We start from the raw sequence: 16,861 nt of genomic DNA, 5'->3' as shown, positions 1-16,861 counted from the left end.
ATTTAATCCTATGAAAATCACAAAAATCTATTTTTAAGAGGTTTTTCTTGCTCTAAAATGGGGTTTAGGCTTCAAATGAGCTTAAAAAATACTTTCATCCCCCTTTATTTTTTTTAAAAAACACCAAAACTGCCTCTTAACAAGGGGAATTTTTTCCCCTGGGTGAGGCTCAGGCCTTGGGCAGCTGCCTAGGAAAAAAAAAAAAAAGAAGGAGAATTTTTTAACTCCATTAGGAAAAAAAAAAAAAAAAGCTAACCAAGGTCTTTTGTGCTCAACTTTCACGAGTTTTTGGCATGTAGTATTAGTTGACATTGTACAATATGAATGAATGTTATTTGCAGTAAATTTTTATATAACAAACAACAGCCGATTGTAAATAAAAATTTACTGCAAATAACATTCATTCATATTGTACAATGTCAACTAATACTACATGCCAAAAACTCGTGAAAGTTGAGCACAAAAGACCTTGGTTAGCCTTTTTTTTTTTTTTTTCCTAATGGAGTTAAAAAATTGGAGACATATGTTTCTTATATGTGGAACCAATGGCTTCTCAATGTGGTCTACTTTATGCAATCTTGACCACACTTTCACACATTACATGGTCCATATCTTCCTACTACTCATGTGGTCAATTGAGCTTGTGTGAATCAAGGAAGTAAATTTTTATTGAGAAATCGTTCTTATGAACCCAACATTTATTTAAATATCCCTATGACAAGAGTTTCTAGAGGAGCAAAACTTTGTTGTTTTCGGTGTTTTGAACCTAGATTGCATGACAGGAGCTGTCACCGGCGAGATCGATCCAACCACCAGATCGGGCCACATTGATTATCCAATATGGGAATCAGTTAGAAAATATTTTAAATAATATATTTACATCTGAAGAATAATAAAAAAATAATAATAAAAAATAAAACAAGTGGGAATAGGGACATTTGACCTATCTAGATCGCCTGGTAGGCTGCTTTGTTCTCCGAGGGTGTGTTTGATAACTGAAAGTTAGGGGAGGAAGAAGTAACTTCCCCATTGCTATATAACTCTTGTCTTTGATGAACAAAACTTATACATTAAGAAGAAATTCTCATGGGGGGTTATTACACCATCGTGTTGAAGAAAAAAAGTTCCGTCTAAAATGATGGAACTTAAAATGCGAAGTTGGCCCTTGAAAAATGGCTTCTTCCTCAAAGCATATTCTCATAAAAAACCCACATTGACCTCCCTCCTCAAGCCATTGCCTCCTCAGTTATCACATGTAACTATCCTCTCTCTCTCTCTCTCTCTCTCTTTTTCGATTCTCTCAAATCCATCTCTCTCCCCTGCTCTATTGCATCCCCCAAATCGATTCTCTCTCTCTCTACAACAAGAACTTTTTTACATCTACCCACCACAACACCCTACCCCAGTCCTTCCTCATTTTCCTGAAGCCTCTTCCAGGTGAGTTTCTATGTCTCTAAAATCCTATTTCTTCAAAACTTTGGTATCTCTTTATCTCGCTCTATATCCCTTTCACTTTCATATCTGTATATCGTAGTATTGTTTCTCTGCAATCTAATGCCCCAACGAAAACCCTAGTTCCATTCTCTCTTTATCTATCGATTAATTATCTCTTTCTATCGCCATAACCCTTTGATCATAGTTTTAGTAGTAAAATCATAGTGTTGCCCATGGATGCCTGAGAAACCTATTGAATATTGGAGTGCCACATTTTTCTGGATTTAGTTCTAACTTTTGATGGATCATGACTTTTGGTGCATTAATTTTTCTATACTTAAATTTTCCTCGATCTTTATAGTTTCAATAGGAGAGATAATTGACTACTAACAGCCGAGGAACAAGTTTCCATATTCTTAAGCACTCTCTCACACAATTAGTAGAATAGCATGGTCCAAGAACGCTTCCAATATTAAGAGCAAACCATAAATTTATTTTTCAATAGAGTTTTAAAGGCGATCTTACAATTGGAACCCTTGTTCGTGCAACCACCAAGCAATGTAACACTTATGCACATTGTTGGTGATACACATAGATTTTTCTCATATTTTAAAGTAAGCGATTGTCATGGCATCCACATTGTTGTTCACACATATAAGATAATACTAATAAGGGTATGATTTTTTTTAATAGGATTATGTCGAAGTTATTGACGAGAGTCACATCCTGCAAGAGTTAGAAGCGGTTGCATAATAGCTTCCAAAACAAAAAATGTTTTCTCGGCCAGAATATTATGGATGCGGTTGATTTCGGCATGCACTTCCATTACATATTTGCAGGATGGGAGGGATCCACATTAGATTCCGAAGTCCTTTATAACACACTTAGTAGGGAACCAATAGGCTTGCAGTGCCTTAGGGTAGGTCTATTGGATTCTTTCTTGCTTGAAACCTTTTTGTTATTTGGGCATATAATTTACTCATTCAACAAACATGGATCATGAAAATACTACCTCATGGATGGTGGTTACCTACTATGCGTGGTTTCTTAGGACTGTCGAAGAGTTTGCTTCCACCTAAACGACTTTGTATCAGGCTCAGCTCTTTAGGACCACAAAGAGTTATTCAATAAACGACATTCCCCACTTAGGAACGTGGTGGAGAGGATATTTGGGCTGTGGAAGGCAATATTTCCTGTATTCAAGAATCAAAGCAGTATTCCCTGAGAACACAAGTTGACATAGTTGTTGCATATGCACTATTACACAGCTACATTATGATCACACGAGGAGCTAATAGTAGAAGAGAGATATGATTCCAAAGGAAGGTTGAGAGACAATTGGTAGATGAAGGAGATCATAGTTTTTCGCAACTGACTCAGGGGCAAAATGATCATGATGATGGTGCCCCCCTACGAGATGCGACGTTACCGATGTGAGAGACATACGTTTATCATTAGAAGCTGTTTTATTTCATTGGTTTTGTGTATTTGATGTGTGTACCATATTAAATGCTTGTTTGTTGAATGTGACTTATTTCAATATCAATTGATGTGGGTATGAGATTATGAAGTTAGGTTTCATTATATTTGACTCCTCTAACACTTGTCATTCTTACATCATATGTAAATTATTTTTTGACTGTTGGGTTTATTTTGGTTGGATTTTTGCTTTCATATTTACAAATTGGTGCACTCTACTCTTGCTTATTGGCACATGTTGTTTTGATAAAATCATATATGCATTATTTATTTCTTATTGAAGTGCTTATTTTCTATGGTATTATTGATCATTTGCTGTTTTTGGTTCCTTCACTAATTTGTACAATGACAAGCATGCCCTTTAGACTGAGTGGATTTCAACTATTTTATTATGCTCAATCAATGTGTTGATCTTTTAGTTATTACTATTGTTGGTCTTGATTGAGGTCATCTATGATCACCACATTTGTTTTTTTGATATTATATCATCTTTGATTTGTGATTGCAACAATAATGTCGACAACATCAACAAACAGTGGGGGCCTCAAATCCTGTCTATGCTCTCTCTGTGATATTGATTGTGTTGTATATACATCAACTAACAGAGGCAACCCAAATAGACTATACAAAGAAAATGTCATATATGTCAGGATGAGAAATGCAAATTATTTAAGTGGTGTGATGAGTACATAGAAGATATCAACAACGTGCTAAATTTTAGGCACTGAAATGCACCACTGGGGAGTCACCCATAAGAATCACAGGAACACAACCTAAAAATTCAGGAGCCAATGCCAGTACAACATTCCAGCCTTCTTGATCAGGAGCAGTTGAGACATATTTTGTATTTCTTATGTAATGTTCTTATTGTTGTACTCGATTTTTTCTTTTTCAAAATTGTATTGTTCAAGAACATGTTGTGAACCTGTAAAATCTTATTGTTGATACTTATTTCAGGTTGTGGTATTGTCTAGAGACTACTTGACTTTTGAAGGACAATGAAGTTTATATATAACATCTCTTCTTTCTTCTCTTTATGACATTTGTCGAGGCGTTGGCCACTAAAATTGTACTATAATATTTGGGGTATTTTCTTCACCTCTCACTCTTGTCAAATCTATCTCTAGGACCATTGTCCAATGATCGAAATCCAAGGGTTATTTAGGACATTTCTTTCTCTCAATCGAACTCTCTTTATTGGGAAAAGAAGGAGAATAGAGGAAAGGGGAAGGGAGAAGTCCATTCATCAAATTTCACACAAAATATAAAATAGGCTTCCATCAAAACTCATGTGGATATTACCTATGCATATTTGAATGCAAAGTAGTTAAGTTTCAATTCATATTTGATCCCCAAAAAGGAAAAACATTAAAACTTATTAAAATATAGCATTGCTATAGGTCTAGTATTTTAACAGGTTGTCAAACACAGGTACACAGAGTTTCTTTAAATTTGGTAGGTTATCAAACACGGGAACTTCCTTCTGAGATCTTCTTTCTTCCCAACAAAAAAGAACTTATGATTTTTAGGGAAAGTTTACCTTTTAGTTATCAAACAGATCCTGAAAGAACTGATGAGTCTATCACAATCAAAGTTGGTCCCAACTAATTCCCAATCCCGATCGTCATTTTTCCAATAACTTAGAGTGCGTTAAAACCTAGATTGGGTGGTTGGATCGGTCACTAGCTAGCCCAATCCGGTTAGATCGGAACGGTAAATTGTTTTTTGAATAATAAGTTAAAATTTTAAAAATAAAATAAGAAACATAAAACGAGTGGGAAATAGGTGATTTAGTTGATCCAGATCGTCCAGTTTCGTGATAGACAAGCCCAATTTTCTAATAGAATTGGGCACATGCTAATAAATTGAACTCAATCCCTATTCTGTCAGGTGACTAGGCCGGTCTGATCCTGAGTTGGATCGGGTGATTCCTGATTTGGAGCAGTTTTTTTTTTTTAATCACTATTGTATATTGAAAACCATTGTTCCAGTAAACAAATAACTGGGTTGGATCATTAACCCATCAATCTTATATTGGATCGCTGATTTGAATCCTTCTGCATTGATGATCCAGGAAAATGTTAACAAATAAAAAGTTAGAACAAAACAAAAAAAGAAGTTATGGGGACTTTTAAATATTAAAATATACCAAAAAAGGAATTAAGAATGAAAAAAAATTAAACAAAAAACCTAGGGGCTTAAGGGGTACCAGTCAGTTTCAATACTTTGTTGGAACTAGTTATATTCCCACCATTTCTTGATCCTGATAGTGATTTTTGAAATCCCTTATGTAATGGGAAACAGACTTCTACACAAGAGAAATGTGAGAAAAGTTACTCGTCTACTCTAACCAGTATGTCATTGTCATTTTTCTCAATTAAAAATCCTTGTGAGATTTATGAGGGTAAAATAGTAATTTAACAATTCACTAGCATAACCACATGAGGAGGGATATGGGAAATTACCATTCTTCCCACTACAACTCATGTCATTTGGCTCGCACAACATGGTCCCTCCACTACTATATCACCTCTCATCTTAATTCAAATATAGCTCAAGACTTTTTCAAAATCACTACCAGGAACTGATGGCTAGGCCCGACCGAGGTCTGGGTATGAGTCCAAATATTGGACCTGGCGGGTTGGGTCCGGGTTCAAATCTTGGACCTGAATACTATTCGGGTCAGGGTCCCACGTTTCTCAATTTATTAAAATATATTAAATGATATTTAAATACATATATATTTTAATATTTGAGTTGGGTCCAATCGGATCCGTTGACTCCAGTCTGTGTCCCATAAGACCCGTTGCCACCCAGTTTTAGGGGTGAGTGAGGACACTATGATCACTCTTAATCATGAATATCATATATTTTCTATCATAGAATTTCAATTAAGTAGTAAATGACAAATTTCTTATTTTTATTTATTTATCTTGGTTTATGGGTTGAAAGTAAGTTACTTTCAAGTTGGTCCAATTAGATGATGTGGCATGTCAAAATGTCTTGACCATCCTTGTTAATTTTTAAGAAGGCGGATGTGGCCTCTTAGGCGGCTAGGGGTTTGGACTCCTATGTGCTGCAGCCTTAAAGGCGGATGTGACCGCTTAGGCAGCTAGGGATTTGGACTCTTATGTGCTGCCGCCCTAAGGGATATGTGCTGCAGCCCTACGGGAAGGGGGTTGGGGTGGGGGCCATATGATGTTTTGTATGTGTATTTTGTGCATGTGTGTGTATGTGTTTAGTTTGTGTATGTGTGTACATGAAGTCTCATATGAAATTCTTAAAGATTATCTTCTTTTTTTATTTTTTCTTTGGGATCTATATTTATGAGATAGAGGTCTCGAACACTTGGAGGATATGAAGAGAGAGAGAGGGACCTCGTATCGAACACTTGAAGGTCATCTTCTTCTTACATGTAGAAACATAACACATGGGTCCATGTGTACCTTTGTGGGTGTACGGGTATCTGAGAGAGACGGGGGCCGCGTATCAAACTCTTGGAGTCCATCTTTTTCTTTTTCTCACATGCAGAGAGAGCACATGAACTAGAGAGAGAGAGAGAGAGAGAGAGAGAGAGAGAGAGAAGAGCAATACTATGCCTTATTTTTGTTTGGGTGGATTTGAATTATTTATTTTTTGAAGGGGTAGCACTAGGTAGAGGCTCAGACCGCCTAGGCACCAGCCTTAGGCATGCCCGCCCAGACCCCAATGCTTAGGCTATGGTTAGGCGTTTTGTGGTCTAGGCCTCCCAAGGCAGCCAAATTTTCGTTATTATAGTTGTTTGGGCGGCAATGCGTTGGGACCTCTTTCTCTCTCTCTCTCTATGCGTACTTTTGACTCATTCTTTCTCAATTGCTATGTTCAATATTTGTACAAGGTTGTATCTGCATGTTATCGTACAAATATTCTTCATGTCATGCGCCACATCTCTCTCTTTCTCTCTGTATGTTCATGTCATGCATAACTACACACTCTCTCTAACTACACACTCTCTCTCTTACAATTCAAAATGCCCCAAATATTACAGTATAGTTTTGGTGGCGAGTTTATTCAATGCCTCAACAAATGTCATAAATAGACGACGGATGAGAGGTTGTATAATAAACTTCATTGTCCTTCAAAATTCAAGCGGTCTCTCGACAATGTCAACTACCACCGAAATGTGTGTCAATAACAAGATTTTACAGGTTTAAGAGATGTTCTTGAGCAATGCAATTATGAAAATAAAAGAGACGAGTACAACAATAAGAACAATAGATACACATAGGAAATACAAAAATGTCTCAACTACCCTTGGTCAACAAGACCAGATTGTTGTATTGGCAGTGGTTTTGAATTTTTAGGCTGTGTTCTTGTGATTCTTGCCCACTGTGGTGCATTTCGGCTCCTCAAATTTGCTATATCGTTGACGTGAAAGGAAAGTATATATTGTGTACTAAGTTAATATGAAATGTATATATTGTAATCAGTATATATGGGAATGGTAGGAACAATATCTTGTATTTTAATGTAAGTTTGAGTATAGTTTAGGTGCCTGAGATTTTTTTTGTTTAACAGATTCATTAGAATGGTGGGGGCTCAATGATTTTGTCAAGTTCAAGTTTCACATATTGGTATTAAAATAAGGTGGCTCCTTAAAAAAAAATATCATGCGTCAAAGCATTTACAATATATAAACCCAAACCCAAGAGGCATGTTAGACTTAACAAACTTGTAGTTTCTTACACATTGGTATTAGAAGTTGATGAAATTGAGTTTGAACCATGGTTGCTTCGTGCCGGAGTTGACAATTGAGAGTGTCACTTTGTTGGAACGTGTGGGTTACTCTCCTCCTCAAACCCTGGTTTTGGTTGGTGGTGACCATTTCCATCGTTAAAAACCAGATGGATATATGCATCTTGTAGATAGGCTTTAAGATTCAGATTTGGTTCAGTATGCCCCTCCAACGTGTTTCATCATTACTTCTTGTAAAGGAAATTTGACAAATGCATATTCAAACCGGCTTTACACACCATATGGAACCATATAGTTAGTATGGGACGAGGAATGAGTATTGTTGTTGATTGAGCTGCACCTCTTGTGCTCATCAATCCCATGAGTACGAGTTGTGATATAACCATAGCAATGATTGTACAACCATGTATATCTGGCCAGAATGATGCTACACTTTCATACTCTTGATTGTAAAGATCTAATATTGGTAAACCATATATGTCAGGCCAAAGAAGACAGATAAAAGAACGACGAATGGGCGTCACAATGGCATAAACAAGATCAAGCAAGAAATACGAGTGCAATTGAGGTTTAGGTGAAGTAAAACCCAAACTCCTAGGATTCAATGTATCTTCTCTATCCTTTTCTGTGTTCACTAAAAGTGTATTACTCAAATGATACATTATCAGATGTTTCAATCTGAGGATCTCTGCAGCAACTCCAGACCAATCATCAACCAAAATATATGTTTTGAAAAATGCTGCTTTCATGGGAATGGATACACCAATTGTTTTTGCGATCTCATCCGAAGATTGATTTATACACATTTTAAGTTGCTCAAATGCCGTCCCTTTAAGTATATTTCCAAATATACACTAACCAATATAAAAAGATAATATTTTGCTGCTCATCTTCTCTCTAAAATTGAGTGTGCTATGCGACCTTCAATATTTGACATGGCCATGGGTATTGTTGGCAGAATGATAAGGAATATATTTAAAGAAGCCCATGAAGATAACCCTGAATGAATGACTTTACATCCTTTCTCTTAATCAAAGGCTTTAAGAAAGGAACAACCTTCTCAATGCCCTCAATATTTGCAAGGGATTGCACAAATGTGATGGGAATTATATAGAAGAAAATGAGAAAAAAAAGTGCCACACTGATAATCAGCCTTCGAATTGTGAGACTAACAAGTGGAAATGTAAGAATATGCTAGTACACATCATGAGGCTTGGGAGCCCATTCTGTTAGCCATAATGTTGGATTTCTTGATTGCTGAGTTTGTGCACAAACTACTGCAGCCCATCGAGTCCTAAATGAAACGAATGGCATAAGCATTATTGCCTTAGGATCACTTATAACCCTTTCCCGCTCAATTTCTTCTACCTTCGATTACTTATCAATATCAATAGTATAAAAGTCGATAGAATCCATGCTCTCCCCCCAAAGACCTAAAAAGCCTCCCTCTCTAGTAGACCGTCTACTGGGATTTCTAGCACAGTTGTTTTGGTTATAGTCGAGCCAATTATGTAAACTTTTCTTTTTCTTCACTATTCTAGCAAGTTTGTTTGCATTGTAGGCAACTTGATAGGTGAGGGAGTGATTAGGATGATTGACATAAAAGAAAGGCTCGACATGCTCACTGACAGATTCATCAGGATCCGTAGGAACATTTCTTACAATCACCATAAATTGATCTGGGCGGCGGACTTCAGATGCAAGAAAGAGTAACCTCATTGATGCTACTATCTCATATTCTTTATAGAGAACATAACATGCCCAAAATGTAAAAGCATATGCCATTGTCATTTGAATCCAAAATCTCTTTGATCCATAAGCAATGTTGGATACAAAAAGTTTGTCTATTTTGTTGAATGTTAAATCGAGCGATTGGTGCTCCAGTGTTGCTTCTGTCCAATTAACAGGCACTAAGACAGAAAAGGCAAGAAGTGTAATCGAGACAAACAACTTCAGACCAACAAGATAAATCCGAATGTAAACAGCAGAGTCCAATTTAGCATGGTCCATAAGCTCGGTTTTGGCATTCTCAAGGCAGCAGGCATCCAATTTAAAAACCTTACATAATTTTTCCAATCAAAATTGACAAACTTGTTTACAATTGTTTCAGAGTGTCTTGGACTGCTTCTTAGTTCCTTAGATGCCGTTTTGGAAAGTATACCCTATCGTTAAATGGTTGCAATTCGATATCGCAAATGCGTTGAGAAATGCTAAAGCAGTGGGAAAATTAATAGATAAACTAACACCAATGTCTGAAGTAGTAGCCATTTTTTATCTCTTCGAAAATGACTATTTATCTGGTTGGATCTATTTCCCTCAATATACTCTGTGTTTATTAGATGAAACTCAAAATTCAATGAGATATACCCATCACACACTACAGAAACGTAGTTTCATCTGTATACATCGATAACATAGTCCATTCGGGTTGCCTCTGGTGTTTGATTTGTATACAACACAATCAACATCACAGTGATGACATACACAGCATTGGATGCCCCCATGGTTTGAAGATACTGTCGACATTCCTGTTGCAGTCTCAAATTAAAGACAATACAATATCAAAATAACAAATACGGTGATAACATATGACCTAAATTAAGACAAAAAATGACTAAAAGATCAATGCATTGATTGAACACAACAAAATAGTTGAAATCCACTCAATCTAAAAGGCATGCTAGTCATTGTACAAATTAGTGAAGGAACCAAAAACAACATACGATAAATAATACCATAGAAAATAAATCAATAAGAGGTAAATACTAGTCAAATGATTTTTTCAAACAATATGTAAACATACAAGACCCCAGGTGCCACTAAGCAAGAGTATAGTACGCCAATTTGCAAAACAGGAAAGCAAAATCTAACCAAAACCAACCTAACAATCAAAATACAATTTTACATACGATATAAGAATGACAAGTTAGATAAGTCAAATACATTGAAACCCAACTTCATAATTTCATACCCATGTCAATTTATATTTAAATAAGTCACATTCAACAAACAACCATTTAATATGGTACACACATCAAGTTCACAAAACCAATACAATAAAATAGCCTCCATCGATGAGCGTAGGCCTCCCATATCTAAAACGTTGCATCTCATAGGCGGACGTCATCATCATGATCATTTTTCCCTTTGTCAATTGCAAAAAATGGTCATCTCCTTCATCTACTAGTTGTCTCTCAACCCTCATTCAGAATCACATTTCTGTTCTACTATTGGCTCATCTTGTCAATATGATGTAGTTGTGCAATATTGGATATACAACAACTACATCAACATGTGTTCTCAGGGGATATTGCATTTGATTTCTGAGTACAAGAAATCTTGCCTTCCACAGCTCAAATGTCATCTCCATCACATTCCTAAGTGTTGAATGTCGTATATTGAATAACTCTTTGTGATCCTGATGAGCTTGTGGGCCTGATGCAAAATCATTTAGATCATAACAAACTCTTTGATATACTCCAAGGAAACCACACATAGTGGAGCCACCATCCACGAGGTACTATTTTCCTAATCTACGTTTATGGAGTGAGTAATTTATACGCCCAAATAATAAGAAAGTTTCATGGAAGAAAGAAAAGTTTCATGGAAGAAAGAATCCAATAGACTGACCCTCAATCACTAGGAGCCTATTGTGTTCCTTACTAATTACGCCATACAAGACTTCAGAGTTTGATGTGGATCCCTCCCATCTAGCAATTATGCAATGGAAATGCATGTCAAAACCAATCGCAACTATAACATTTTGGCTTAGAAAGCCTTTTCTATTTCGTAAACTGACTTCTAACTCACTCAACGATGTGAGTCCCATCAATGGCTTTGACACAATCCTATTAAGACAAAATATCATACCCTTATCAGATTTAACTATCATGTGTGAACGACAATGTGGATGCCATGACAATTGCTTACCTTGAAATATAGGTAAAATCTCTGTGTATCACTAGCAATTTGCGTAAGTGTTTCATTGCCGAGTGGTTGCATAAACAAGGGTTCCAATTTTAAGATTGCCTTTAAAACTCTATTGAAGAAGAAATTTATGGTTTGCCCTAAATGTTGTAAACGTTTTTGGACCACCCTATTCCGCTGATCGTGTGTTACGGTGCTTAAGAATATTGCAACTTGTTCCAGAACTGCCAAATATTGTGTGTCAGTAATCAGTGACCTCTCCTATAGCAAATTACAAAGATCGAGGTAAGCAAACTACTCCACTTGCAACTTGTTGAAGCACTTGCGAGGGTGAACATGTTCTCTTCTCTATTGGGCAGTGATATACCAACATGCTATGCAACACATTGTATATACAACACTAAATATTACCAACAGCTGACGGCGTTGGGGATCCATAGCTACAGATAACAAAGGCTAAATGTTATTATGAAAGTATTTGGATTAACAAAGACATCATCCATACATCTTCCGTATCCACAATCACTTCATCCATTGTATCATAGAGAAAGTATAATTTCATTAAAGGCATTAACTATAATAAAACCACATTATCACGAACATCAAATGTACATCATCCATAACAAAACCACATTGTCGAAAACATCATCTATTCCATTAAAGATCATCCATAAAAGCAGAGAAACATCATCCACATAGGTGGTAGTTGGGTGGGTGTCCAATATCATGAACATCAGACTAACCTATTTGGCTCTCTTTTTATAAATTTTAGTCCAATGTCTTGAACATCAAACCCTATATTTCAAAACAAAAACTATAAACTATAGGGTAGTTTGAGAATTCAAACCTCGGACAAGTCCTTATGTTTCAAAATTTTTACAAAAATAAAATAAAAACGCAGTCCGATATTTTCAACATTGGAGTGAGGGGCAAAATTGAAAAAAAATAGACATACAAATAAATTTTCCATAAATTTGAACCAGTCCATAATTACAAAATTTAATTGTCTGGACATAATTTTTTCTTTTACATAAACCATGGTTTTTGTGTTCCTTTCACTTAAATCTAAAGTTGATACTTGAAATTTAGGGAATGTATTTCAATATTTCCATGGTATTAGAAGGTCATCGTCATTCCTAATTATCAGATGTGAAATCAGATAGTCAGGAATATCTGACAAAATTCAAAAGAAGAAAAGGAAAAAATTTTTTGGGGCTAAGCAAATAATTTATCACTTGCATGATTTCATATCTAATGGTTAAAGATGATTGTGATCTTGTTGGGTACCAAAAATTATGCATTTCCTATGGTCAACATTCATTACCATATTTTTGAAAGCATCTACCCAAACCAAGACTCAATCCTACAAAATTAGTTCTCTCATAGGAGCATGTTGTACATATGCTCTCTTGAGCAAAAAACCTACTTAGGGAATTTTCTTGATCACAAATTATTTTTTTAGGAGGATTTACTTGTTCAAATTTTTTTTGGTCAAACTTTAGAATCTCTAGATGCATACCCAAAAAAAAAAAAAAAAAGGATATTAGTTTTCAAATACCTAGATCTAACCGTCCAAAACTTGATGCTAAATTTAGTACGTTACATCTCCAAAAATCTAGGGTTCCAAGAAATGTTTCTCCTGAGGGAGCAAATATACACACTACTCCCATAGGAATATATAATCTTTTCAATTTAAAAAGATTTGTAGATTGTCATAAATGGTACTAGTTTGATTATAAAAATTTAGAGAAATATTACCAATCTTATGAGTCCAAAATTTTGTAGAACTCAAAAAGGACGTGTTTGATTCAGGAAGTTGCGGCTTTAGAACTAGGAGCTTCCCGCAATTATACCTGCAACTTCCAAAATAACATGTAAAATGAGAAGTGGCGACTAACACTAAAAAAAAATTGGTTTATACCAATGGTTTAAAAAACGGATCAGTGACCCGGATCGGGCTCTCAAAAAACCGATCCGGATCGGCGAATCGGCTATACGGATCGGGAATCGGGTGAATCGATCAGAATAAAGCTTAAAAAAGATCCGAAAAAAATATTAAAATTCATTATAAATATTGTTTTTTAGGAATTCAATAAAAAATGAGGGTACTCCATTAAGAATTTTCATGTTTTTGAATGAATATGCGAATATTGATATGTTCTTTCCCTGCATGAACCGCCATTCAGCATTTAATTTACATCACACAAAAGGATAAACATAGAATTATCATGGAATAAATATATCAACATACATGAACTACAATAAAGCATAAAATTAGTAACATATGATCTAAAAATAAAATGATAGACGATGTTATTGCTCTTCTTGGTCACGCTGGTGCCATTGATTGAATTCGTTTAATAATTCATTGATTCGATCTAAAAACGAATCATCGATATTAGCAACCGTCTGACTATTTCTAAATCCCTGAGTGTTAGTGTTTTGTTGTGTTCCTAATCTAAAATCCCCGAAGATTGTCCATCCTTCATGCTCACCTGCACTGTTGTGCTCATCCCTACACTGTTGCTGTTGGGACTCGATATGTGAATAATATGGCTGGGATAGGGTGGCCTCAGAATCATCATCTCTCTCATTTTCTCTTTGAATAATATGGATTAAAAAAAAAAAAAACAAATTTTCAAAAAAATCGATATGGATTAAAAAAAAAAAATCCCAAATTTTCAAAAATTTTTATCATGGATGACAAAAAAAAATTCAATCATGGATTAAAAAAAAAAATCACAAATTTTCAAAAAATTCTATCATGGATTACAAAAAAAATTCGATCATGGATTAAAAAAAAAAAATCACAAATTTTCAAAAAATTCAATCATGGATTACAAAATATTCGATCATGGATTACATAAAATTCGATCATGGATTACATAAAATTCGATCATGGATTACAAAAAAAAAAAAAAAAAAAATTCGATCGTGGATTACAAAAAAAGAAAAAAACAATTCGATCATGGATTACAAAAAATTCAATCATGGATTACAAAAAACTCTATCATGGGTTACAAAACAAACAAAAAAAACAAAAAATTTGATCATGGATTAAAAAAAAAAAAAACAAACATTTCGATCATGGATTACAAAAAAAAAAACAAACATTTCGATCATGGATTACAAAAAAAAAACAAACATTTCGATCATGGATTACAAAACATTCGATCATGGATTACAAAAAATTCTATCATGGGTTACAAAAAAAAAAACAAAAAACAAAAAATTCGATCATGGATTACAAGAAAAAAAAACGAACATTTCGATCATGGATTACAAAAAATTCGATCATGGATTACAAAAAATTCTATCATGGGTTACAAAAAAAATAAAAAAATTCGATCATGGATTACAAAAAAAAAAAAAAACAATTCGATCATGGATTACAAAAAAATCAATCAAGTATTACAAAAAAATCTATCATGGATTACAAAAAAAAAAAAAACCGTACTGGACTCGCCGATTCCGTACAGTGAATCGGCGAGTCACTGTGCAGAATCGTCCGGTTCTCTCTAGAACCGGACGATTCCCGTTTTTTTCGCCGATTCGATCCATCCATTGTGATTTCCGAGTCGAACCGGGTGAGTCCGGTTCGACTCGACGTTTTTTTAAACTGGTTTAGACATTTGTTATAAATATAATTTAGAGGTCAACCTATTAAATATCAAACACGCCTTTATTATTAATGGGAAGTTTATGAAATTACCCATGGGAGAAGAACAATATAAACTTTTACCTATATCTTTTAATTTAATTTCATAATGTTTATAAAAAACATATGGTATTGGGTTGGAATCTTTGCAAATCATTACAACTACGCCTTTATTATTAATGGGAAGTTTATGAAATTACCCATGGGAGAAGAACAATATAAACTTTTACCTATATCTTTTAATTTAATTTCATAATGTTTATAAAAAACATATGGTATTGGGTTGGAATCTTTGCAAATCATTACAACTAGACAAAATATTAAATAATTATCTCTTATAGGTATTTTTGGTAAATTTCCCTTGTTAAGTTAATATTGTAATAAAAGATTTGTCTGAGGGATTTGAACATTGGCTTAATTGATTAGGAGTTGACCAAAACAACCCTTCATTTAAAGTTTGAAATGTTCGTGCGTGTGTGGAGATGGGCCTCACAAATTCCCCATATATTTTATTTATCTTGGTTAATATTTGTTAAGAACATTATGTATTATTTATTATTTATCTTTAAAAGGATTTGGGAGGGAGAATATATTTCCGGATAATTCCCCTATCTCTCTTATTCTTTATAAAAATTGTGATCATTAGCAAATATAAGATAATTATCAAACATAGGATCATCTACTGATTCAAAAAATACTGAAATCAATTTAAGATTGGATCCTTTATAGTTTTTAAAATTATGATCTCGTCGATTTCATTGCACATCGAATAATTTTATGTAGTTTACGATGCATTGGGTTTTTTTCTTTTGCTTTTATATTTTTACTATTTTTATGTTTTTAGATTTAAGTTGAGTTTTTAGTTTTCTTTTTAAGTTAACCTTGTCTTTTTTAGTTTTTAAAGGGTAAAATTGGAAACTTAGTTTTTTTTTAAAAAAATATATATATATATATATATGAATTAGCATGATTTGATTGGTTCGGATATGTTAGCCTTGTTTTTAAAACATAAGGAAGAGATAAATATCGTCATAACAGAATGGCCCGAAAATAGCCTGTTATTATCTGGAATGATGGATCCCTGATTTTTTTATATTTTTTACCAAATTTTTCCAAGTCTAATTTTTTAAACCTCGGATTGCTTGGTAACCCTGACATTTTTCATTGTTTGTCAAGTTTTCCCCTATTCGATGCTTTAAACATCGGACTGCATTTTGTTGAATTTTATAAGTTAAGCAAGCGATCTGATATTAGAACCATCATACTGCCTTATGTTGATATTTTTTATGAAAATCAAGCAGTCCGATAGTTCTAATATTGAATTGCATTATGTCAAATTTTGTAACTTAACTAAGCAGTCCAATGTTAGAGCCATTTGACTACATTCTGTTGCAATTTTTTATGAAAATCAAGCCGTCTGATGGTTCTAATATCGGACCACATTCTCTTGAATTTTGTAAGTTAAGTAAACGGTCCGATGTTAGAATCATCAAACTACCTTCTGTTGACATTTTTTTATGAAAATCAAATAATCTAATGGTTCTAACATTGGACCGTATTCTATTGAATTTTGAAAGTTAACCAAGCGCTAAGATGTTAGAGCCATCAGACCACATCCTGTTGCAATTT

General features: G+C 34.5%; 1 long non-coding RNA gene and 1 pseudogene across 1 annotated transcript; one reads left to right on the top strand and one right to left on the bottom strand.

Moving 5' to 3' along the window:
- Positions 1-939: 939 nt before the first annotated feature.
- Positions 940-3,015, top strand: LOC148782247 (uncharacterized). Its single transcript, XR_016054062.1, has 2 exons — positions 940-1,437; positions 2,128-3,015. It is a non-coding gene; the product is annotated as an uncharacterized LOC148782247 (long non-coding RNA).
- A 4,697-nt stretch (positions 3,016-7,712) lies between these two features.
- LOC18442891 (hyperosmolality-gated Ca2+ permeable channel 1.7 pseudogene) lies at positions 7,713-9,968 on the bottom strand (annotated as a pseudogene).
- Between the last annotated feature and the right edge of the window lie 6,893 nt (positions 9,969-16,861).

The sequence above is a fragment of the Amborella trichopoda genome, chromosome 4 (assembly GCF_054954075.1).
Source record: "Amborella trichopoda isolate Santa Cruz 75 chromosome 4, AtrichopodaSantaCruz75HAP2 v2.0, whole genome shotgun sequence".
NCBI classification, from domain to species: domain Eukaryota; kingdom Viridiplantae; phylum Streptophyta; class Magnoliopsida; order Amborellales; family Amborellaceae; genus Amborella; species Amborella trichopoda.
This window is presented reverse-complemented; position numbering and strand designations above follow the sequence as displayed.